This window comes from Triticum aestivum, chromosome 2A, assembly GCF_018294505.1.
Source record: "Triticum aestivum cultivar Chinese Spring chromosome 2A, IWGSC CS RefSeq v2.1, whole genome shotgun sequence".
Taxonomy (NCBI): Eukaryota; Viridiplantae; Streptophyta; class Magnoliopsida; order Poales; family Poaceae; genus Triticum; species Triticum aestivum.
In genome coordinates, this window is record NC_057797.1 from 460,082,242 (window position 1) to 460,107,404 (window position 25,163).

The window sequence follows — 25,163 nt, forward strand, 5'->3', positions numbered from 1 at the left end:
CTTTTCTCTTTTAGTGTTTTAAGAGTATCTCCCATCTTTGACCCAATCCGATTAGCAAGATTATGGATCCTTTTATCCAAATTTTCAATATGCTCTTAAGTGAGCCTCAGTGAGCATTTTCTTTTCAATAGCATCCAGTCTTCGCATAACAAGCTCAAGAGTAAAAATAGTTTCATTGATAATGATAGGTGGCAATCCCACTAAATTTCCCATAGCATTAAAAGAATTTATAGAGGGACACATCAAGAAATTCCCTCTGGTAATAGTGTCAAGCTCAAATCTATACCAAGTAGTTATTCCCACATAAAAATTACGAAGAAGAATGGGATTAGCACTACAAAAAAAGACACATCCGTGACATTTTGGGCCGAACGAATTTTTTTGTCATGCTTATGACACTTCTATGACGATAATTGTGATAAAACCTGGTATCATCATAGATGTGGTGGTGTCCTACTTCTATGACAAAAAATCATGATAAAGAATGGGCTTTTCATCCTGGGCCGGCCGGAGACACAGCTGCATGATATTCTTTGGGCCGTCCATGACGGAAAAAACCATGGTAGAAGCGAGGGCGAGGAAAATATCAGGGAGTTCCCGCTTACGGTGGGTGGTCAGGGGCCGAGCGATGCACGTTTCTCTCGTACACGTACATGCGTGGGTGCAAGGCGTTGGGCTCTAACTGAACCCGAGCAAGGCGTTCGCCTACTGAACCAGAGCGATTGCACTGCAGGCTACGCGTTACTGAACCCGAGCTATCGATCGATGGTTGTTAACTAAACCCGATCGAGCGATTCCTTCGCCACACTGCTGCTAACTGAAGCCGATCGATGCTGCCTCTGGATGAACAATGAGCGTTGTTGGGGGGGGGGGGGGGTTGGATGCATAGTTCCCGGTGGGTGTTGTATGAACAGGACCACATGGTAGTAGAGGCCATTGCCGCTGGATGAATAGGACCCCAATCGAGCCGGTTGGGGGTGGGTGAACAGGACGCCGTGGAGGGCTGGTTGAATAGTAGCTGGTGGAGGGTTGGATGAACAGTAGCCCGTGGAGGGGTGTTTGAACAGGACCCTGTGGAGAGGGCTGGTTGAACAATAGCCGGTGGAGGAGCGGTGGAGGCTTGATGAACAAGAGCCCGTGGATGAAAAGTTGCAGGTGGAGGCTGGAGGAGGTCGACGGTGGATGAACAATAGCCCGTGGAGGCTGGAGGAGGTCGACGGTGGAGATGAACAGTATCCCGTGGAGTCCTGTTTTGTGGTACGCCACACCCCTCCCGATGAACAGGACCCCCGTTTCTACCATAGCGCTCCAACACAAGTCCGTTTCCTCCATGTGGTACGCCACACCCCTCCCGATCAACAGGACCCCGTTTCGACTGTAGGAAGTCCAAGAGAAGTCTGCTTCCTCCGATTTGTGGTATGCCAGACCCCTCCCAATGAATAGGATCCTTTTTCGACCGTGGCCGGTCGAACACAAGGCTGTTTCCTCCGTTCTGCGGTACACCAGGCCTCGTTTCGATCAGCAGTTCCGTCCAAGCCGGTAATACGTCTCCAACGTATTTATAATTTATGAAGTATTCATGCCAATATATTATCATTCTTGGATGTTTTACAATCATTTTGTAGCAACTTTATATCAATTTTTGGGACTAACCTATTGACTCAGTGCCTAGTGCCAGTTGCTGTTTTTTGCTTGTTTTTTACATCACAAAAAATCAATATCAAACGGAATCCAAACACCGTGAAACTTTTTGTGGATTTTTTTGGGCCAGAAGACTCCCGATGGGCCAAAGCAACACCTGGGGGGTGCCCCGAGGGGGCACAACCCACCACGGCGCGCCAGGCCCCCCTTGCGCGCCCAGGTGGGTTGTGCCCACCTCGGTGACCTCTCGTACCCCTTCTTTGCACTATAAATTCCCAAATATTCCGAAACCCCTCGGGGTTAACATAGATCAGAAGTTTCGCCACTACAGGCCTCCGTAGCCACCGAAAACCAATCTAGACCCGTTCGGGCACCCTGCCGGAGGGGGAATCATCTCTGGTGGCCATCTTCATCATCCTGGCAGCCACCACGATGAGGAGGGAGTAGTCCACCCTCGGGGATGAGGGTTTGTACCAGTAGTTATGTGACCAATCTCTCTCTCTCTCTCATGATCTATATCATGGGCTTTGTTAATATAGTTGGATCATATGATGTTTCTCCCCTCTATACTCTTGTTGTGATGAATTGAGTCTTTACCCTTTGAAGTTTTGTCTTGTTGGATTGAATATTCAGATATGAGAACACATGATGTATGTCTTGCGGTATGAATACTTGAGGTGACAATGAGTTATCATATTGATTCACTTGATATGTGTTTTGGCATTCAACTCGTGGATTCCCGCGGTGATATTGGGGTAATCTATACATAGGGGTTGATGCACGTTTTTATTATCTTTTCTCTGATAGAAACTTTGGGTTCTCTTGGTAGTTCTTTGTGTGGATTGAGTATTATGAATATGAATATGCTTTGGTGTTATTCTAGTATGAACTCTAGGATAGATCGAACGGAAAAATAGCTTTGCATTATTTTAATATGAACTCTTGAATAGATTGAGTGGAAAGAATAGCTTTGAGGTGGTATCGTACCCTACAAACAATTTCTATCTTTTGTTCTGCGCTAAGAGGAATTCGGGAGTGATTCTTTGTAGCATTTTTAGGGATAATTATATGATCCAACTATGTTATCACTGTTGAGAGATTGCACTAGCGAAAGTATGGACCCTAGGCCTCATTTTTAAGCATTGCAATACCGTTTTTGTGCCCGTTTACTATTTGCTACCTTTCTGTTTTTATTTATTCAGATTATAAAATATATTTCTACCATCAATATTACACTTTTATCACCATCTCTTCACCGAACTAGTGCACCTATACAATTTGCCATTGTATTGGGTGTGTTGGGGACACAAGAGATTGCTTGTATTTGGTTGCAGGGTCGTTTGAGAGAGACCATCTTCATCCTACACCTCTCACGGATTGATAAACCTTAGGTCATCCACTTGAGGGAAGATTGCTACTGTCCTACAAAACTATACGCTTGGAGGCCCAACACGTGTCTACAAGAATAAAGTTGCGTAGTAGACATCAAGCTCTTTTCTGGCACCATTGCCGGGGAGGTGAGTGCTTGAAGGTATATCTTTGGATCTTGCAATCGAATCTTTTAGTTTCTTGTTTTATCACTAGTTTGGTTTATAAAAGAAAACTACATAAAAAATGGAATTGAGGTTGCATCATACTATTGATCATCTTTATAGTATCTTTCTTGAAAATGATGGTTTGGAAAATTGTGCTCAATTGTTAGAAGAAGAAGTCAATAAAATGTTTGGCACAAAATATTTGAATGATCAACATGATTGCAATGTTGTTAGTATAAATTCTTTAAAGGACAGACCCAGTGCATAGAAGCTCCCACACAAGGTGGGGTCTGGGGAGGGATTATAGGAACCTAGTCTTGCCCCTGCAAAGTGCAATGCAGAGAGGCTGGTTCGAACCCAGGACCTCTTGGCACAAGTGGGAGGACTTCACCACTGCGCCAGGCCTGCCCTCTTGTTAGTATAAATTCTTTGAATATCCAAAATGCTAATGATGATTGCACAAGTCATGACAAAAATGTTTCTTATAAGCATGTCACTTTTGCGGAGTGAATTGGGACTGCAATTGCACACCAAAAAGGGAAGATAGATTTTGTAAGAAGCATAAATATTTAGAAACGAAAATTTCGCAAGAGAGGCTAGATGATTGTGCTGAAAGATTTAATTTTTTCACCATCCTTGTGAACTTTGCAATGAATGTGGTCATTTAAATCTCCAATGCAAATTATTTCATGATCAAATCGTCTCCAAAAATTGTGATAACTTGATTACCCTTGAGCATCATAAAGAGCTTAGTCTTCTTTTGGGGTATGAAGAGATGAAATGTATAACTAAGGGTATTCCAAAATTTAATCTCGAGAGATTTCTTGATTTTGATCTAGAGGAAATCTATATGTTTTGTGCGGTAAATTGCATTGAGAATCCTTATATTGCCAACTATCTAAAGTCAAGAAAACAAATAGAATATGAAGAGAGTACTAATGAAAGGGAAAATATTTCCCAATACCCTCCTAGTGTTTATTATGATGAATTAGGTACGAGGAGGATCTTCCTATCCAACCAATCTCTTCAATAAGAAGCTTGAAAATATTAATTAAACCCACACATGATGTGGTGAAGAAGAAGAAAAGAAGAAAGAATAGAGGTAAAAAGGTATCTCTCCCAAATAATGTTGCTCATATCACCATTGTGCCTCATGAAAGTGAATCAAATATGTTGATGGAGGATGAGATATTGAGTATGATTTTGTGATACCTACTACTTTTTGTAATGATTATGATTGGGAACACAACGATATCCCTTATGATCTTGAAAATCTTTTTAGTACTTGCTTGGAAGAATATGATAATAATGTTTGCTATGCTATTGGTGCCATTCATGCTATTGATATGATTGTGATGATATGCAAAACCACAAGCTTGGGGATGCTATGTTTAATGAGTATGATATGTTTGAAGATTTATTTGCTGGAAATCATGCTTGTCCTAAGCTTGGGATGCTTTGCTTAATGATTATGATCCTTTGATTCCTACTACTTTTGATAAGAAAATTTATTATGATGATAGCATGCCTCCTATTTATGATGATTATATTGATGAAAGCGGGTTTGGAAGAGTGTCAACTCTAGGTAGTAGTGATCCCACTTGAGGGAGTCCTGGATTAGGGGGTGTCCGGATAGCCAGACTATAACCTTTGGCCGGACTCTCGGACTATGAAGACACAAGATTGACGACTTCGTCCCATGTCCGGATGGGACTTTCCTTGGCGTGAAAGGCAAGCTTGGCAATACAGATATGTAGATCTCCTCCCATTCTAACCGACTCTGTGCAACCCTAGCCCTCTCCGGTGTCTATATAAACCGGAGGGTTTTAGTCCGTAGGACGAACAACAATCATACCATAGGCTAGCTTCTAGGGTTTAGCCTCTTTGATCTCATGGTAGATCTACTCTTGTACTACCCATATCATCAATATTAATCAAGCAGGAGTAGGGTTTTACCTCCATCAAGAGGGCCCGAACCTGGGTAAAAACATTGTGTCCCTTGTCTCCTGTTACCATCCGCCTAGACGCACAGCTCGGGACCCCCTACCCGAGATTCGCCGGTTTTGACACCGACATTTGTGCTTTCATTGAGAGTTCCTCTGTGTCATCACCTTTAGGCCCGATGGCTCCTCCGATCATCAACAACGATGCGGTCCAGGGTGAGACCTTTCTCCCCGGACAGATCTTCGTGTTCGGCGGCTTTACACTACGGGCTAATTCGCTTGGCCATCTGGAGCATATTGAAAGCTACGCCCCTGGCCATCAGGTCAGATTTGGAAGTTTGAACTACACGGCCAACATCCGCGGAGACTTGATCTTTGACGGATTCGAGCCACAGCCGGGCGCGCCGCACTGTCACGATGGGTATGACCTAGCTCTGCCGCCGAACAGTACCCTAGAGGTCGCGCCCGCATCAGCTCCGACCCTTAGCTCGGAGCCAACTGCTCCGATCGAGGACGGGTGGCTAGACACCGCCTCAGGGGCTGCAGTCTCAACGGTGATCGAGCCGAACACCAGCCTCATCCTCTGCGAAGCCCGTGACTCCAAGGTGCCAGACTCTTTTCTGGACTCCGAACCTTCCACGCCCCTGCCAATCGAATCCGATTGGGTGCCGATCATGGAATTCACCGCCGCGGATATCTTTCAGCACTCGCCCTTCGGCGACATTCTCAATTCACTAAGGTCTCTCTCTTTGTCAGGAGAACCCTGGTCGGACTATGGCCAACAGGATTGGGTTGCGGACGACGAAGAAATTCGACGCCCACCCACCACCCACTTCATAGCCACTGTTGATGATTTAACCGACATGCTCGACTTCAACTCCAAAGACATCGACGGTATGGACAATGATGTAGGAGACGAACATGAACCAGCGCCTATAGGGCACTGGAAAGCCACCTCGTCATATAACATATATATGGTGGATACACCCAAAGAAGGCAATGGCGACGGAACAACGGGGGATGACCCCTCCAAGAAGCAACCCAAGCGCCGGCGTCAGCGGCGCCGCTCTAAGTCCCTCTGAAGCAAAAATGGTGATGCCGGCACGGGAGATAATAACACCCTGGACAGTGCCGAAGACAATTCCCTCCAGCAAGATTCAGCGCAGGAGGATGGAGAAGCCAGCCCCCCTGAGAGAGCGGCAGACAGAGAAGAAGAGGATGATAATTACATGCCTCCCTCTGAAGACGAGGCAAGCCTCGGCGACGACGAATTTGTCGTGCCTCAGGATCCCATCGAACAAGAGCACTTTAAGCGCAGGCTTATGGCCACGGCGAGTAGCCTTAAGAAAAAACAGCAACAACTTAGAGCTGATCAAGACTTTCTAGCCGACAGATGGACGGAAGTCCTTGTGGCCGAGGAATACGAACTCGAACGCCCCTCCAAGAGCTACCCAAAGCGCAGGTTGCTACCCCGTTTAGAGGAGGAAGCACTTAAGCCTACATCACCAGCGCATGATGCGGCTGACCGGCCACCTCACGGCCGCGACAGAGAGTCCTCCCGGCCCTCCACTCAAGCCGCACCCCGGCATCGCTCAAAAAATACCAAGGCACGGGGAAATGCACTAGACCTGCGAGATATGTTGGAAGATAGGGCAAGGCAAACAAGATTGATCTACGGATCGCACGGGCGCCCCACGACACGAGACGATAACCGTCACACCGGATACAGTAAATCCGGCCGGGCCGAACACAGCAGACAAAGCTCATTTGAGCTACATAATGATATAACCCAGTACAGAGGCGCCGCACACCCACTATGCTTCATAGATGAAGTAATGGATCATCAAATCCCAGAGGGTTTCAAACCCGTAAACATTGAATCATACAATGGCACAATAGATCCTGCGGTATGGATCGAGGACTATCTCCTTCATATCCACATGGCCCGTGGCGATGATCTACATGCCATCAAATACCTCCCACTCAAGCTTAAAGGACCAGCTCGGCATTGGCTTAACAGCCTGCCAGCAGAATCAATTGGTTGTTGGGAGGACCTGGAAGCCGCATTCCTCGACAATTTCCAGGGCACTTATGTGCGAACACCAGACGCCGATGACCTGAGCCACATAATTCAGCAACCAGAAGAATCTGCCAGACAATTCTGAACACGGTTCCTAACCAAGAAAAATCAAATCGTCGACTGTCCGGATGCAGAGGCCCTAGCAGCCTTCAAGCATAACATCCGTGATGAGTGGCTCGCCCGGCACATTGGACAGGAAAAGCCAAAATCTATGGCAGCCCTCACGACACTCATGACTCGCTTTTGCGCGGGAGAAGACAACTGGCTGGCTCGTAGCAATAACATGACCAAGAGCCCTAGTAATTCGGATACCAAGGACAATAATGGCAGGTCGCGTCGCAACAAGCACAAGTGCCGCATTAACAGCGACAACGCTGAAGATACGACAGTTAATGCCAGATTCATAGGCTCTAAGCCCGGTCAGCGGAAAAAGCCATTTAAGAGGAACACTCCGGGCCTGTCCAGTTTGGACCGTATACTCGATCGCTCATGCCAGATACATGGCACCCCCGAAAAACCAGCCAATCACACCAACAGGGATAGTTGGGTGTTCAAGCAGGCCGACAAGTTAAATGCCGAAAACAGAGACAAGGGGCTGCACAACGACGAGGACGAAGAGCCCCGACCGCCGAACAATAGTGGACACAAGGGCTTCCCCCCACAAGTGCGGACGGTGAACATGATATACGCAACCCACATCCCTAAAAGGGAGCGGAAGCGTGCACTCGGGGACGTATACGCGTTGGAGCCAGTCACCCCAAAGTTCAACCCATGGTCCTCCTGCCCGATCACTTTTGATCGAAGGGACCACCCCACTAGCATCCGCCATGGCGGATTCGCCGCATTGGTTCTAGACCCAATCATTGACGGATTTCACCTCACTAGAGTCGGACGGCGACAGCAGCCTGAACTTGCTTTATCAGGATACAGTGCGGAAAATGGGCATAGATCCCTCAAGGATTAAACCCACAAAAACAACCTTTAAAGGCGTCATACCAGGTGTAGAGGCCAACTGTACAGGCTCAGTTACACTTGAAGTGGTCTTCGGATCCCCGGATAATTTCCGAAGCGAGGAGTTAATCTTCGACATAGTCCCGTTCCGCAGTGGCTATCACGCACTGCTCGGACGAACCGCATTTGCAAAGTTCAATGCGGTGCCACACTATGCATATCTAAAGCTCAAGATGCTAGGCCCTCGAGGAGTCATTATGGTCAATTGAAACACCGAACGCTCTCTCCGAACGGAGGAGCACACGGCGGTCCTCGTAGCGGAAGTACAAAGCAGCCTCTCAAGGCAATTCTCCAGTCCGACTATTAAATGCCCAGACACCGTCAAGCGCGCCCGGAGTAACCTACAACAAGACTGCTTGGCACGTTCCGAGAAAGCGTAGCAATACGGCCCCAACCCCAGCCCTCACGAAATTGTGAAATCAGTACTACGCGTACATAACTACGCTCTGAAAATACCATGGGCACAGGGGGAGGGGCACGACCACGGCACGCCCAAAAATGCGGCTCAACCGCACTAGGGGCTCCCAATTTTTTCATTATTTCCTACTTTCAGGACTCCACTCTTCAGAAGGCCTGTCCAGCAGTACAACCGCCGAACACACGATGCAACAACCAAGGAGGCAGAAAGCTACGTCGAATTCCCAGGTGGTCTCTATAACGAGCAAAATACCTGTCTTACATACCGTCTCGCAGCTCGCCCCTAGAGGAGGACATGTCAAATAGTCCCATCTCTTGCTTATCGCACTATTTGTATCATTCTGCTTTCACAGCAGCCTTTTAAAATAAACAATGCTTAGCTTCAGCTTATTATTGCATTCTCTATTCATTTATTTTTCAATACATATGTTCAGTTATGACATTTAGCACCCGTACACTTTGGTATGGTCCATACGCCAGGGGCTCAAGCACCCCATAATACGGCGTGAGAAGTCCGAACACTTTCACAAAGTGCGGCCCTCCAAACTTATAGCATTATATGCATCAGCTCTGAATCATGTCTTTGGTCAATAGTTGGGTTTGCCCGGCTCCCATGTTTTGGTACTTTACATTCCGCTATATCGGCTAAGGTAGCGCTGGGAGAACTACTGCGATTGTGCCCCGGTTGAGCTGGGCTAAGCACCTCAATAGAGAAAGCTAAAACTGACTGTCATGATCGGGCGAGAGCTGGTCGCTGTTCGGGAGGTTTCGAGTCCCTAAAGACTTATGCCGCTTAGAGAGAGGAGTCGGCTTTGTCCGGCCTAGGCGTGTATAGCGCCCCGAACTCGGTCTTCCGAACACTAGGGGCTTCGCCAAAATTTAAAGTTATAGAATTCTCTGGCTAAGTGAGAGTGATAACGCATTATAGTCCGATTGGCTTGTTCGTTGTGCTGAGCACCTCCCTCGAAGGACCCAAGAATGGGAAAAGAGTGCTCAGGTTTATCCCGAACACCCCAGCAATCGTGGCACGGGGGCAGAAGCCGACGACTCGCCATCTCTCAGACTCGATAAACGGCCGCATAGAAGGTAATATTTTAAATTAAAACAAGCTTTGCATAGCGCATATGAACAAGTTTTCAGCGCACAGGATAAAACGAACAAGTTCACTCAAATATTACATCTTTGGAACATTCGTCCGCCACAAGGCGGTCGCCCTTCAGGACGCCCTCATAATACATCTCAGGGTGGCGATGCTCCTTGCCCTGCGGTGGCCCGTCCTTCACAAGCTTCTCCGCATCCATCTTGCCCCAGTGCACTTTAGCACGGGCAAGCGCCCTACGGGCACCTTCGATGCAGACGGAGCGCTTGACGACTTCAAGCCACCGACAGGCATCCACCAGCCGCCTCACTAGCCCGAAGTAGCTCCCAGGCAGGGCCTCTCCAGGCCACAGCCGAACTATAAGGCCCTTCATGGCCTGTTCGGCCACCTTATGGAGCTCGACCAGTTGCTTCAGCTGGTCGCTCAAGGGCACTGAGTGTTCGGCCTCAGCATACTGAGGCCAGAACACCTACTCCGTCGAGCTGCCCTCCTCGGCCCGGTAGAAGGCGGCGGCATCAGACACGCTACGGGGCAAATCTGCGAATGCTCCTAGAGAGCTCTGGATTCGGGTAAGTAACAAGTAATTCACTTTCACGTGCTTGCTTTGCATAAAGAATGCCTTACCCGCCACTATCTTCTTCATCGCCTCAACTTCCTGGAGGGCTTTCTGGGCTTCGGCCTTGGCAGACTTGGCGCTTTCAAGGGCCGCGGAGCTCGGACTCTCGCGTCTTTGAGTCAAACTCCAAACTCTCATGTTTTTCCATGAGAGCCTGGAGCTCTTGCTGCACCTCGCCAATCCGCGCCTCATGTTTCTCCCGCTCGGTGCGCTCCATGGCCGCCTTCTTTTTGGCCTCGGAAAGCGCTTGCTTAAGGGTTGCCACCTCAGTCGTGGCCCCTAGGACACCAATAGCGATCCTGTCATTTTTTGCAACTGCATCTTTTTAAATATACTCCACAAGGTATTACTTACCTTCTTTTTCCTCGAGCTCCTTTTTAGCAAGGCTGAGCTCTTGCTCGGACCGCTCGAGGCTCTGCTTCAGCGCATCCACCTCCACAGTCAATGCGGCAGAGGCCAGCAGTGAAGCCTGCAAACGCATATTGACTTAATTATGTTAGACTCCTGCGAATGTTGTTAGATCCTCTATTCGGCTTTTCTTTCTGAACGCCAAACAGAGCATCAGGGGCTACTATCTATGCGGTAACATTTTCACATATTTTTCACATACCTCAAAGCCTGTTAGCAGGCTGGCACAGGCTTCAGTCAGCCCGCTTTTGGCAGACTGAACCTTCTGGATCACCGCACTCATAATATTGTGGTGCTCCTCGTCGATGGAGGCGCCGTTAAGCACCTCTAGCAAATTATCCGGTGCCTCCGGTTGGACGGAGGTCACCAATGTCGTAGGCTTGCCCTTCTTACTAGGGGGCCGCCTGCCGGACTTCGGAACCATTGAAGGTTCCGGTGCGGTGTCCGGCCCAGGGCCGGACTTGGAGCCCTTGGGTTTTTCCCCTTTGCGCCTGGAGTCCGGGAGGTCGCCTTGCGGCGCCTCCAGGACCACCTCCTCCTGGCTTGGAACCTTTTGGGACAACACCTCGGCGTCGTCCGTTGGGCGGGGGGAGGTAGCAGTCGAAAGTGAAAAACTATTCACATCCGACGAATCCAGGAAGCCGCTCGACGACACGTCGAGCCGGGCTTTGGGCAGACTGCATAATTATATTCAGCGTCAGGAGAAGCTATGCAATAAAGGAATGCCATGAGTCACTCAAGTATCCGAATACTTACGATTTTGCCAGGGGATTGGCCCTGAGCGGCCACTCCTCTTCGCCGTCGTCGGCATTGGTGGAGTAGTCCGTAGGGAGGGTCCTCCCTTTCTTGGATCCTCCGGCCTCCCCAGTTGGGGAGGCCTTCCTTTTCTTTTCTCCCCCTGCTGGGGAAGAAACCTCTCTTTCCTCCTCCTCGTCTTCGTGGGAGGAGTGAGCCTCGGAGTCATTGGACGATGAGTCCGACTCCACCGGGCGCCGGGAACTCTTCCGGGTTCCCATGGCCTTCTTCTTGGCCTTCTTCTCCGGCACCACGTAAGGTGCCAGAACCAGCAGCTCCGCCAAGCGGGCATCCGCTGGGTCTATGGGCAAAGGAGCCAGACAGTTGATCTATTCGGCCGTCCTCTGCCAGTCCTGTCAAAGGCATGGGGGCTTAGATCCCGCATAGAGTCAAACTATGAAAGACAAATATCCTGTAAGAGGTAAAAATAGCTTACCGCGTTGGCTTGATGCTGCGCGCTGAATCCGCGATCCTTGGTAGCGGATGCGGGAGCCTCGACGCCCTTGAATAGCACCTTCCAGGCATCTTCGTACGTTGTGTCGAAGAGCCTGCTCAGAGTTCGGTGCTGGGCCGGGTGGAACTCCCACAAGCTGAAATCCCGTTGTTGGCACGGGAGGATCCGGCGGATGAGCATGACCTGGACTATGTTAACAAGTTTGAGCTTCTTGCTCACCAGGTTTTGGACGCATGTTTGGAGTTCGGTCAGCTCTCCTTTTTTACCCCACGGCAGGCCCTTCTCTTTCCAGGAGGTGAGCCGCGTAGGGATTCCGGATCGGAACTCGGGGGCTGCGACCCATTCAGGGTCACGCGGCTCGGTGATGTAGAACCACCCCGATTGCCACCCCTTTATGATCTCCACAAAGGAGCCCTCGAGCCATAGGACGTTGGGCATCTTGCCCACCATGGCGCCTCCGCACTCCGCCTGGCGGCCGCCCACTACCTTCGGCTTGACATTGAAGGTCTTCAGCCATAGGACGAAGTGGGGCTGGATGCAGAGGAAGGCCTCGCACACGATGATGAACGTCGAGATGTTGAGGATGAAGTTCGGGGCCAGATCGTGGAAGTCCAGGCCGTAGTAGAACATGAGTCCCCGGACAAATGGGTGGAGAGGGAAGCCTAGTCCGCGGAGGAAATGTGTGAGGAACACCACCCTCTCATGGGGCCTGGGGGTGGGGATGAGCTGCCCCTCGTCTGGGAGCCAGTGCGCAATGTCGTCAGACAAGTACCCGGCTTTACTCAGCTTCTTGATGTGTCCCTCCATAACGGAGGAGACCGTCCACTTGCCTCCCGCTCCGGACATGGCTGGAGAAGGTTGAGGTGGGGAATGCGGACTTGGGCGCTGGAGCTTGAGTGCGTGAAAATGGATGCGCAAGGGAGGAAGAAGGCGTGGATGGAAAGGCGGATCCTTATCCCCTTATATGGGCGGACGAAACTATGCGTCCCCACCAGCCTGGTAAAACTCGCTTATCTCCCAAGTGCCGTAATCAATGGTGCGGTTGGGTTACCCACGCCCGTATTGATGAGAATCTCGGGATAAGGGGACACGATCTCTGCTTCGACAAGACGTGCCAAGGAAACTGCCTCACAAAACGCGCTGAGGTGGGACATTAAAAACGGTTCAAATAAAGGCTTGGCTGTGGCGTGATGACACGCTGCGGAATACATCAACAGATTAGATTTGTGTAAATATTATTCTCTCTACGACAATATGTGGAACTTATTTTGCAGAGCCGGACACTATCCTTGTGTTCAAAATCTTCTATGAAGTATCCGGAGGAGGAACCCGCCTTGCAATGCCGAAGACAATCTGCGCGCCAGACTCGTCGTCATTGAAGCCTGGTTCCGGGGCTACTGAGGGAGTCCTGGATTAGGGGGTGTCCGTATTTGGCCGGACTCTCGGACTATGAAGACACAAGATTGAAGACTTCGTCCCGTGTCCGGATGGGACTTTCCTTGGCGTGGAAGGCAAGCTTGGCAATACGGATATGTAGATCTCCTCCCATTGTAACCGACTCTGTGTAACCCTAGCCCTCTCCGGTGTCTATATAAACCGGAGGGTTTTAGTCCATAGGACGAACAACAATCATACCATAGGCTAGCTTCTAGGGTTTAGCCTCTTTGATCTCGTGGTAGATCTACTCTTGTACTACCCATGTCATCAATATTAATCAAGCAGGAGTAGGGTTTTACCTCCATCGAGAGGGCCCGAACCTGGGTTAAAAACATTGTTTCCCTTGTCTCCTGTTACCATCCGCCTAGACGCACAGTTCGGGACCCCCTACCCGAGATCCGCCAGTTTTGACACCGACACCACTATTTTGGAGGGTGTTGAATCTTGTTACATCCATTATGCATCCACTATTTTGGAAGAGGTTTCAATTGACTATGACAATAAAGTTGCTATCTATGATGATTATTATGATGACATCTATGCCATAAAGAGTGATAAATATTCTATTCTTGTGCATCATGAAAAGAGTGTTGTATGTGATAGTTATATTGTTGAATCCATTCATGATGTTTCTGAAAATTATTATGAGGAAGGAACTTATGCTCTTACCTACCTCAATAATATCAAGTTTCTTCTCTATGTGTTGATTGTTTTGAAGTTGCACTTGTTTTGCCTTCCTATGCTAGTTGATTCTTGCTCCCATGAGTTGTTTGCTCACAAAATCCCTATGCATAGGAAGTGGGTTAGACCTAAATTTGCTAGTCATATGCTTCATGATGCTCTCTTCATGTTTCAATTCTTATCTTTTATGCGAGCATCATTGAAATCATCATACCTAGCTTAAAAGGCACAAAAAAAGCGCTTGTTGGGAGACAAACCAACACTTTTACCTACTGTTTTTGTGTGTTCACATGATTATGCTACTGTACTAATCATGTTTTATAGCTTTTGTTTCAATAAAGTGCCAAGTAAGACATTTGGGATGACCTATGGTGATAGTTGATTTGATCTTGCTGAAAAACAGAAACTTTTGCGCTCAGGAAAAAAATCTTATTTTTAACAGAAGTGTGATAAAATTCTGATTCTTTTTGTAGAAGATTAATAGACAAAATTTTCAGGTTGTCCTAATTTTTCAGAATTTTTGGAATAGCAGAAGTATGGTTGGAGTACAGATTACTAAAGATTGTTCTGTTTTTGACAAATTCTGTTTTCAATGCATAGCTTGCTTGTTTTCAAGTTTCTATGGCTTATATTAATCAATATAAATTGTGGAAATGTTATGCTACAGTAGGCATTGTGTGAGAAAAATTATGAATCTTGACTTTGGTAGTACCAAAAGTGAAATGGTTTGCTCTTTATCATACTAACCTATCACACAAAGTTCCGTTAAGTTTTGTGTGATTGAAGTTTCCAAGTTTTGGGTGAGATGTCGATATGAGGAGAATAAGGAGTGACAAGACCCTAAGATTGGGGATTCCCGAGGCACCCCAAGGAAATATTCAAGGAAGATCCAAGCAACTAAGCTTGGGGATGCGCCGGAAGTCATCCCCTCTTTCGTCTCCAACATTATCGGTAACCGCACTTGGAGCTATGTTTTCATTCGTCACATGATATGTTTTTTGCTTGGAGAATCATTTTATTTTGCTAGGATTTGCTTGCTGTTATTTATAATAATTTTTTGCATCTTTTATTTCAATAAAAGTGGCAATGATAGCCTTTGCCATGCTTATTTTGCAAGTATACATGTTGCTGTTTGAAAACAGAAAGTTTAGCGCTGTTGCAAAAATTCCCTAGAAACATCAGAATGCGATAAAATGTTGAAACTTTTTGAAAAATAAGCTCTGGTAAATTTTATACAGTGTGGTAAATTTTCATAAATTTTGGAGTTTAAGAAGTATTGATACTCTTGCATTCTTTACAGACTGTGCTGTTTTGGCAGATTGCTGTTATGTTTGCATTGTTTGCATATGTTTGCTTGTTTAATGATTCTATTTGAGGATAGGAGTATTAAATATGCAGAGGAATTTAGTATGCAATGTTTAATAATAATTTTTGTGATTTGCTACAGTAGATAATGATAAGGTTTTTGCATTGGTTTATACTAACTTATCTCACGAGTTCTTGTTGAGTTTTGTGTGGATGGAGCTTTGAGATTTAGGAAAACCGTGATATGAGAGGAATTAAGGAGACACAAAAGCTCAAGCTTGGGGATGCCCAAGTCATCCCAAGATAATATTTCAAGAAGTCTCAAGCATCTAAGCTTAGGGATGCCCCGGTAGGCATCCCACCTTTCTTCTTCAACAATTATCGGTTAGTATCGGTTGAGCCTAAGTTTTTGATTCTTCACATGAGGTGTGCTGTCCTTGGAATGTCATTTTACTTTGTTTTGCTTGCTGCTTTAATAAATTTCTTAGATCTGAAAGTTTTTAAATAAAATAGAGTCCTCAAATCGTTGCCAGGAGGCTAAGTAAGTGACATTCACATCCCATCAACGAAGCTCTTTTTTATGTCTTTTACTCATGTGCTTCACTTATATCCTATGAGTAAATTGTTGAATAAATTGAATGTCATGAAGTTGAAATCATATCATGCCTAGTGGTAGCCTCACATTGGGTTCAGAAAGTGAAATCTTTTGAGGCTTGACAATCACAATATTGGTCATACAAGCAATTCCCTAATAATTAGTATAAGGAAGATAAATTTCACATATAAATACACTATCATGGAAATATTTTGTGACTGTGAGCGCCCATAAAAATATTATATGCCAAAATTGTTGACGTTGGACAAGGAAGATAATGTAATGGTTTATGTTTTTTCATATTCACATAGAAGTTATATTGTCATAGATCCTTCAACATGTGGTGCTTGCCCCCCATCTTTGCTAGCCAAAAATTTCCGCACCAAGTAGAGATACTACTTGTGCATCTTAAACCCAAATCTTATTTTTCAAGAGTCCACCATACCTACCTAAGGATTGAGCAAAATCCTTCAAGTAAGTTGTCATCGGTGCAATAAGGCAATAAAAATTGCTTCTAAAAGTGTAAGGTCATTTAGTGTAAGAAAAAATTGAGCGTTGTACGAACTTGTGATGGTAAAGCAATAAAAGTGACAGACTACATAATAAAGGTTGCTATCACAAGGGGCAATATAACGTGACGTTCTTTTTCACTAAGGGATTGAGCATACAAACAAATAAGCGCATGGCAACCTCTGCTTTCCTCTACGAAGGGCCTATCCTTTACTTTTCAGTATTTACTTTTATGCAAAGAGTCAAAGTATTCCTCTCTATTCCTTTTTATTTTCTCTTTTGGTAAGCATCATGTGGCGAGGAAAGATCTAGGCACATATGTCAGTTGAATATGGGTAGCATGAGTTATTATTGTTGACATCACCCTTGAGGTGAATACATTGGGAGGCAAAACAATAAGCCCCTATCTTTCTATGTGTCCGGCTGAAACGTTTTGCTCATGTGTATGCGGTGAGTGTTAGAAATCATAGAAGACTATATGATGGTTGAGTATGTGGAGCTCTTACTTAAACTCTGTTGAATAAGTTGAATTGCAATTGCTTGGTGACTAAGAACATAGGTTGTTGGGTTTCAAGAGAATTCATTGTTTGAACCTTAACATGTGAATTGGTTGCCACGATAACATGAGAAGTTTTATAATAAAGAATTGCTGTTATGATGCTAGGAAAAGTGATTGAAATTATCATTGATCAAACTTATGCACTTTGCTAGCATTCACACTTCAGAAATTATTTCTTTTATCATTTACCTACTCGAGGACGAGTAGGAATTAAGCTTGGGGATGCTGATACGTCTCCAACGTATCTATAATTTATGAAGTATCCATGCCAATATATTATCATTCTTGGATGTTCTACAATCATTTTATAGCAACTTTATGTCACTTTTTGGGACTAACCTATTGATGCAGTGCCTAGTGCCAGTTGTTGTTTTTGCTTGTTTTTTACATCGCAGAAAATCAATATCAAACAGAGTCCAAACACCACGAAATTTTATGTGGATTTTTATGGGCCAGAAGACTCCCGATGGGCCAAAGCAACACCTGGGGGGGGTGCCTCGAGGGGGCACAACCCACCAGGGCACGCCAGGGCCCCCTGGCGCGCCCAGGTGGGTTGTGCCCACCTCGGTGGCCTCCCGTACCCCTTCTTTGCACTATAAATTCCCAAATATTCCGAAACCCCTCGGGGTTAACCTAGATCAAAAGTTCCGCCGCTGCAGGCCTCTGTAGCCACCAAAAACTAATCTAGACCCGTTCGGGCACCCTGCCGGAGGGAGGAATCATCTCCGGTGGCCATCTTCATCATCCCGGCGGCCACCACGATGAGGAGGGAGTAGTCCACCCTCAGGGCTGAGGGTTTGTACTAGTAGCTATGTGTCTATTGTCTCTCTCTCGTGATCTATATCATGGGCTTTGTTAATATAGTCGGATCATATGATGTTTCTCCCCTCTATACTCTTGTTGTGATGAATTGAGTCTTTACCCTTTGAAGTTTTGTCTTGTCGGATTGAATATTCAGATATGAGAACACATGATGTATGTCTTGCGGTATGAATACTTGAGGTGACAATGAGGTATCATATTGATTCACTTGATATGTGTTTTGGCATTCAATTTGTAGATTCCCGCGGTTATATTTGGGTAATCTATGCATATCGGTTGATGCACGTTTTTATTATCTTTTCTCCAATAGAAACTTTGGGGTCTCTTGGTAGTTCTTTGTGTGGATTGAGTATTATGAATATGAATATGCTTTGGTGTTATTCTAGTACGAACTCTAGGATAGATCGAACGGAAAAAATAGCTTCGTGTTATTTTAATACGAACTCTTGAATAGATCGAGTGGAAAGAATAGATTTGAGGTGGTCTCGTACCCTACAAACAATTCCTATCTTTTGTTCTCTGCTAATAGGAACTCGGGAGTGATTCTTTGTTGCACTTTGAGGGATAATTATATGATCCAACTATGTTAGCAGTGTTGAGAGATTGCACTAGCGAAAGTACGGACCCTAAGCCTCATTTTTAAGCATTGCAATACCGTTTTTGTGCCCGTTTACTATTTGCCTTGCTGTTTTATTTATTCAGATTATAAAAATATATTTCTACCATCAATATTACACTTTTATCACCATCTCTTCACCGAACTAGTGCACCTATACAATTTGCCATTTTATTGGGTGTGTTGGGGACACAAGAGATTGCTTGTATTTGGTTGCAGGGTCGTTTGAGAGAGACCATATTCATCCTACACCTCTCACGGATTGATAAACCTTAGGTCATCCACTTGAGGGAAAATTGTTATTGTCCTACAAAACTTTGCATTTGGAGGCCCAACACGTATCTACAAGAATGAAGTTGCGTAGTACACATCAGCCAGTTGGCTCCTGATGAACACGACATATTCCATTGCCTCCCGATGAACACGACGCATTCCGTTGCTTCCCCATGAACACGACGACGACACAGTTTCTCTCTTCCGACCTAGCCATGTACATGAGCCCTGGCCATACGTATGCTCGAGTAGGCGTTCGAGACCCCGCCCCTATGTACGTACATGGCCGTATTTACTTTCTTGCACCCTGGCTGGACATACGTATACATGCTACGTGCGCGCCTATACTATGACACATGCGCGCCTATACTACGACACGTGCCCTTGCTTACACAGCCACGGTTCATCGCTGCAGCCTGCAGACAGACCAATCGTATGCACGTACACGTTCGCGACCAGAATGACAATGCTACGTACGCTTCGACCAGGTGGGTCCTGACTGTCAGGCACTTCCTTGCATGTGAAGATGTAGCTGGTTGGTCCTAGCAGTCAGGGGGAACGTTTCTTCGTGAAATACTGTCGCCCATCCAGTGGGTCCCTGTTGTTGGGTGGAGGAATAATTATTTTGCGCGTAATAAGGAGGCACTTCCTTGCTCCTACCGTGGACCCAGCTGTCAGCCTCTCCACGTACAGTACTCTTCCGATGGAAGTCGTTCCTTGACCACGTTGACCACGCCATGTCGAGAGCACCAAGGCGGTGGATGGCGGCGAGGCCTAGGAAGGGGACGACGTGGAGCCGGGGAAGACACGACAGTGGATGCCCACGCGGATGGGAGTACATGGGTTGACTGGTTTGCTACGGTGTGAGGCTGCCGTCGCCGGAGAATAACAGGAGGTGTGGGTGAGTATAGAGGGATGGCATGGCCAGCGGTGGCAGCACAACCGGACATGGGAGGCAGGAGCAGGCGGCACGACCGACGCTGGTTTGGGCGGCTAGAGCAAGAAGACCAGAGGTTGAAGAAGCACTGCGGCCGTTGGATGGACATCGTATGGTCACTGGAGCTAGAATCGTTCATATTGACTAAGTTGACAAAGCCCTCCATCCCCGTCAACTTAGTAGGCCCACAAGTCAGCCTCACACTATGGTGGGTCCTAGCTAGCAGGGGGAGTATTCATTTTTTGTGCATAATAAGGAGGCACTTCCTTGCGTGCGAAGATATAGCTAGCGGGTCCGAGCTGTCAGCGGGGGAACTTTTTTTTTTTGCAAAATACAGAGGCCCTTCCGGTGGGTCCCAGCTGTCAGGTGGAGGAATCATTATTTTGCTTGTAATAAGGAGGCATTTCCTTGTGTGCGGCCATGGACCTAGCTGTCAGCCTCTCCACGTACCGTCCACTTCCGATGGATGTCATTCGTTGACCACATTGACATGCTGCGTCGAGAGCACCAGGGCGGTGGATGACATCGAGGCCTAGGAAGGGAATGACACGGAGCCGAGGAAGACGCGGCAGTGGATGCCCATGCTGAGGGGAGTACGAGCGCTGACTGGTCGGCTGCGGGGTGAGGTTGACGTCGCTGGAAAATAACAACATGTGTGGGTGGGTAGAGGGATGGCCTGGCAGCAGCACAACCGGCCACAGGAGGAGGGAGCAGGCAGTCCTGCCGACGCTGGTTTGGGCGGCTGGAGCGGGAAGATCAGAGATTGAACAAGCACGGCGGCCATTGGATGGACATCCAACAGTCACTGCTCTATGTTGACTAAGTTGACAAAGCCTTGCGTACGCGTCAAAGTTTTTTAGGACAGCATCATCATGAACCTAGTAGGCCCAGAAGTCAGCCTCCAAATCTGTGCAAAACAGCATACAACCCATTAGCCATTATTTTTTAATAATTTATAGCCCGTTTACTAATTCTTAAGGATATTTTGGAGCCCATATTCTTTTTATTAGCATTACAGACCATATATTCTGGGCACTGCTAAAAAATTCAACGAAATATTTCATATTTCGGTGGGGTCCGAACTCTTTTAATCACGAAATTTCGAGTCACGTTAAAAATAACTTTAAAAAAATTATATCAAAATAAAATTCAAAAAAAATCTCCGCCAAAAAATGAATGAAATTTAAAATATTTACTAGCAAGATGCCCGTGTGTTGCACGGAACATGAAGATGCATTTGTATGAGTAGTTTATCTTGTGGGAGAAAAGGATGAACGAGGGAAGGCCTTATCTACAAATGTGGAGAGGAGTGCGGGTAAATTGTCATAGTTTCCTTCCTATACGTTAGATATAGATCGGATGGCCTATATTGCTGGATGGCAGGCACACCATCATCACCAACTCTGCTTTTTATAAGAGTGGAGAAATCCAGAAAAAACAATATTTTAATGTAATTACCGGTTGGCTTTGGTTTAAAAATTTACAGCCCATTTCTTACTACTTACATATCCCTCCTCGTCTTGAAAGATTTGTGGCCCAGCAGGGCTGAGAAAAGCAAGTAGGCCTCGGTTGGGTATTCTCAAAAAAAGAACTGGGCTAGCCATTTTCAGAAAGAAAAAATATATCAACTGGGCTCGTCATGTGCTTAAATAAAAGCGTAAGCATGGGCTAGACGGGCCACAGCCCCCGCACAACATGCAGTTGCGCTCTGTCTCTAAAACTAAAAAACAACTGGGCGAGCTGTTGCGTCCCTGGTGTTATTCGCTCGTTGTGTAATTTTCTCATTTGTTGACTACATTGACAATGGTGTGGGACCTAGTTGTCAAACAATTAGGAGGAAGTATTTTTGGCCTTGTAGGAGTAATAACAAGGCACCTGCTTGCGTAATGCAATGACCCTGGTGGGTCCCTACTATCAGCCTCTCCACGTATAGTCATCTCCCGATTCCTCTCAGTTGTTGACCATGTTGACAACGCCAGACGGCGGCGGGCACAGCGAGCGAACCAAGGCGGAGAACAACATCGAGGCCTTGGAAGGGAACGGACCGGAGCAGTGGAAGGTGCGGCAGTGTAGTGGCAGGCGGAGGGTACTACAAGGGCAAAAACATGTAACTGAAGCTTACAAACAGTAAAAAAAAGCCCAAGGATTAATTGTTCATCAAATTTAGACAAGACCCAGATTGAACATGGCAATAACATCTAACCCAACCAGTCTTTTTTGCAGTCACAAACAAATGGATCGGTCTGATCCATAAAATCAACATCATGTGCAAATTTTTTTTTGAGGATGACTACAAGTTATTGTAAATAGAAGCCGAACACGTTCAGAAGCCCATTTTCCACCTAGAACTTCTTTTTTTCTATTTAACATGTCCGTCCATGAGAAATCTCTTTACGAAAATCTTAAGCCTCATGGACAATAGTAACCTCACATTCACCAGGAAGAATGTGACAAAGCTTCTGTTTGCCTGGTTGGATGCATATCCATCCATCGTTATTGTCCTCAAACGAAAGTCATGAGAACTGAGAAAATCCTGGTGCTTATTACGCCACCGATTGGTTATACGTTTTTCTCCATGTGGTAGCAGTGCCTAAGTAGACATGAAGATTGAAAATAGTTAAGTTCTGAAAAAAGAGTATGTCGAAAGAGCGACAACTGAATGATTAATTCTAGTACCATATATATAGGCTTTCAATGTGCATGAAATCATCACCTCTATATAAATTCTCCAGAGATCGAAAGCATGGAAGCAAGCCAATAATTATGTTCAGATCAAAACTAAACATTCTGACATATAAGACCTTGATAGAATCCAGTAGCATTGATAGGATATCCATGGAAGAACTCCTCATTAAGCATATAACATAATATTAGTACCCAAAGTGTACTCCAAGATGATATAAAACTTATGCGCACAAATGAAAAATGTAGCTTATGATTACAAATGTGTAGATGATAATATACGGCACCTGAAAAAGTGAGGAGCCAAACACCAACTTCCTGTGATCATTAAACGGATCATGAATTACACCCAAGGTCTCCAGTTTGGGCGCAGAGACGACAATTATTTGTGAAGGTTTATAACAATCATCAAGGAGCAACCTTTGAAGTGAAGGGGCATCTTCGATGATGAGCTGCTGTCCTTCAAAACAAATTCCAATGCTTTTAAGGAATTTATTTGGAGACAACTGATAGGGATTTCTATTCCCAAAACAATCAGCAAGCACTCCAGGGCAGGGCAACTGGAGTGGATGATGCTGTGCAGTGAGGTCTCCGATAGATAAACCACCACAAGCTAAAGTTTTTTTAGCAGTGGGAGTCGAAGCACTTGTACCAGATCATCTGGTAGATGGCACCGGGCAAGGTGGCGGTGTGGAGAGAGGAGGAAAACCGCGAGATGGACAACGATGGTGTGGGCACGAATTCTTGGTGTGCCCGTGGTAATGGTAGAACTCAAACTGATGGATTTTTCCAAATTCAAGGGATGTCAGCCAAGCGTCCACCATGCCGGGTATGGACAGCAGGCAGCATGTCGGGATGCAGAGGTGTTGAACAGGGCCCTGCTGGTGAGAGGAGACGGTGGCTCTGAGGAGATCAAATTCAGGAAGGACATATATCTGACGACAGTCAACATTGAGGGGCGCGGTGCACCTTAGAGAGCGCCACCGAGTTGAGAGGACTTGTGTGCGGCAGCAATCCTTGGTGGGGAGAAGCGAGATGATCTCCTCAAGGATGACGTCCGGGAGATTGCTAATGCGGCCCACCGGAGATTCTACCGGTTCCTCATATCCGGGTGGGGAGGGGGCTCACCGCTTCTCCCCGCGTTGTCGGGTGCGGGATCTACAACCGGTGTCGCCGCTAGCGGGAGCCTCATCTTCTTGGCGTTGGGGCCAACCGCCTCCATTTTCCTTGTGGGCGTCGTGTCGAGCTCACGGGTTTGAGCAGAGTAGCCAGAGATGAGCCTAGTGGCAGTGCGAGTGGGGTAGAAGGAGGGCTAGGGTTTTCTGTAGGAGTGGAAGAAGAGGAGCAGGCGTTTTCTGTATGAGTGAGGAAGAAGGTGAGCAGGGGTTTTCTAGATGAGTGAGGAAGATGGGGAGCGGGGGAATTGGGGGGAGATGGAAGCGGGAGAGCGAGCTGTAGTATAAGTGGAAGCGAGGAGGAAGGAGGGTTTTTCTGGGATCGCCCCCTCTTTAAGAAATATGGGCTTCTCCTCGCAAGAAACAAAAACAAATGGGCTTTAAGATGTATAGGCTTTTCTATCGGCCTAGTCGGCTTCCCGTGTTTCGTACTGGAGGGCCTTGAGCTAGAGGCAGTCCGAGACACTCTCCAACTTATTGCCCATTTGAAAGAAAAAAGAGACGCCTCCATCTTATGGCTACTCATCGGTAACCTTTTTCAACTTGGCATCCACCAAATTAGAGGATGCGGTACTGGATGCAGACACTCACATTGGTCGCGTAGCACAGCAAAGTGAGGTGTCAAATAATAGGCCTGCAATATACTTACTAGACTGTGAAGGTTCACAGGCTAGTCAACATTCACATTAAACTAAGCTTCAGAAGATACGGTATGCATACTAACATTCAGAAGAACAAAAGTTTAGCATGTTTCTGCATCTTAATGATTCACCATACTATAACCAATGCAAAGTTGTGAGAAGGTGTGGAAATAAAAAAAATCGGTCGATGCTTCTCTGAGCAAAGGGCGTCCCTGCGCACGCATTAATTTCCTGGGCATGCTTGTTTCTTCTCAATGTTGAGAGCACTTTGAGCATGTTGGCAACTCCACATCTAGCTAGCTGCCTCATCTTGCAATTGATGCTAACACATTTGCAGCAAACACATGAGGCAATAGAGATGACTCAACATGAGTCCATATTGTGCAGTTCCCCTGAAATCATCTTCACTGTCCTGAATATGAAAAGATAGGAAAACAATAGCTATACTTAAACGGTGTTGCAAAACAGTATCACATATCAATAGCTCGGCATGACAAAACACGATCATCTGTATGAAGGGGATACTGACCTGCCCGAGGAAGACTATATATAATTTCATAAGTCCTTAGTTGATTTCCACCTTCGGCTGCACTGCTTGTTTGCTCCTCCACACATGACAGGATCGTTCCGCACTGCAATCAGCAACTCAACGTACGAATAAGCTTATTTCATCTTGCAGTGGGCATTGAACCTAGTTACGAATGTAGGAATACTTGGAGCACCATGAGGTTAGCTGACAGTAGGTAGATGCAGCCATATAAATTTTGTGCGGTGCTACCAAAATTGAGGTTTGTATCCCTTCCTGTTATGAGAATTCTTCTTAAAGTTGGTAGAATGTGACGGCTTGTTCTTTGCATCAAACTTGCCTTTCCCCTGAGATTTGTTCTTTTCATTTTGGGGCTGGTTGGGCTGGAAGTTCTTCTTGTGTACC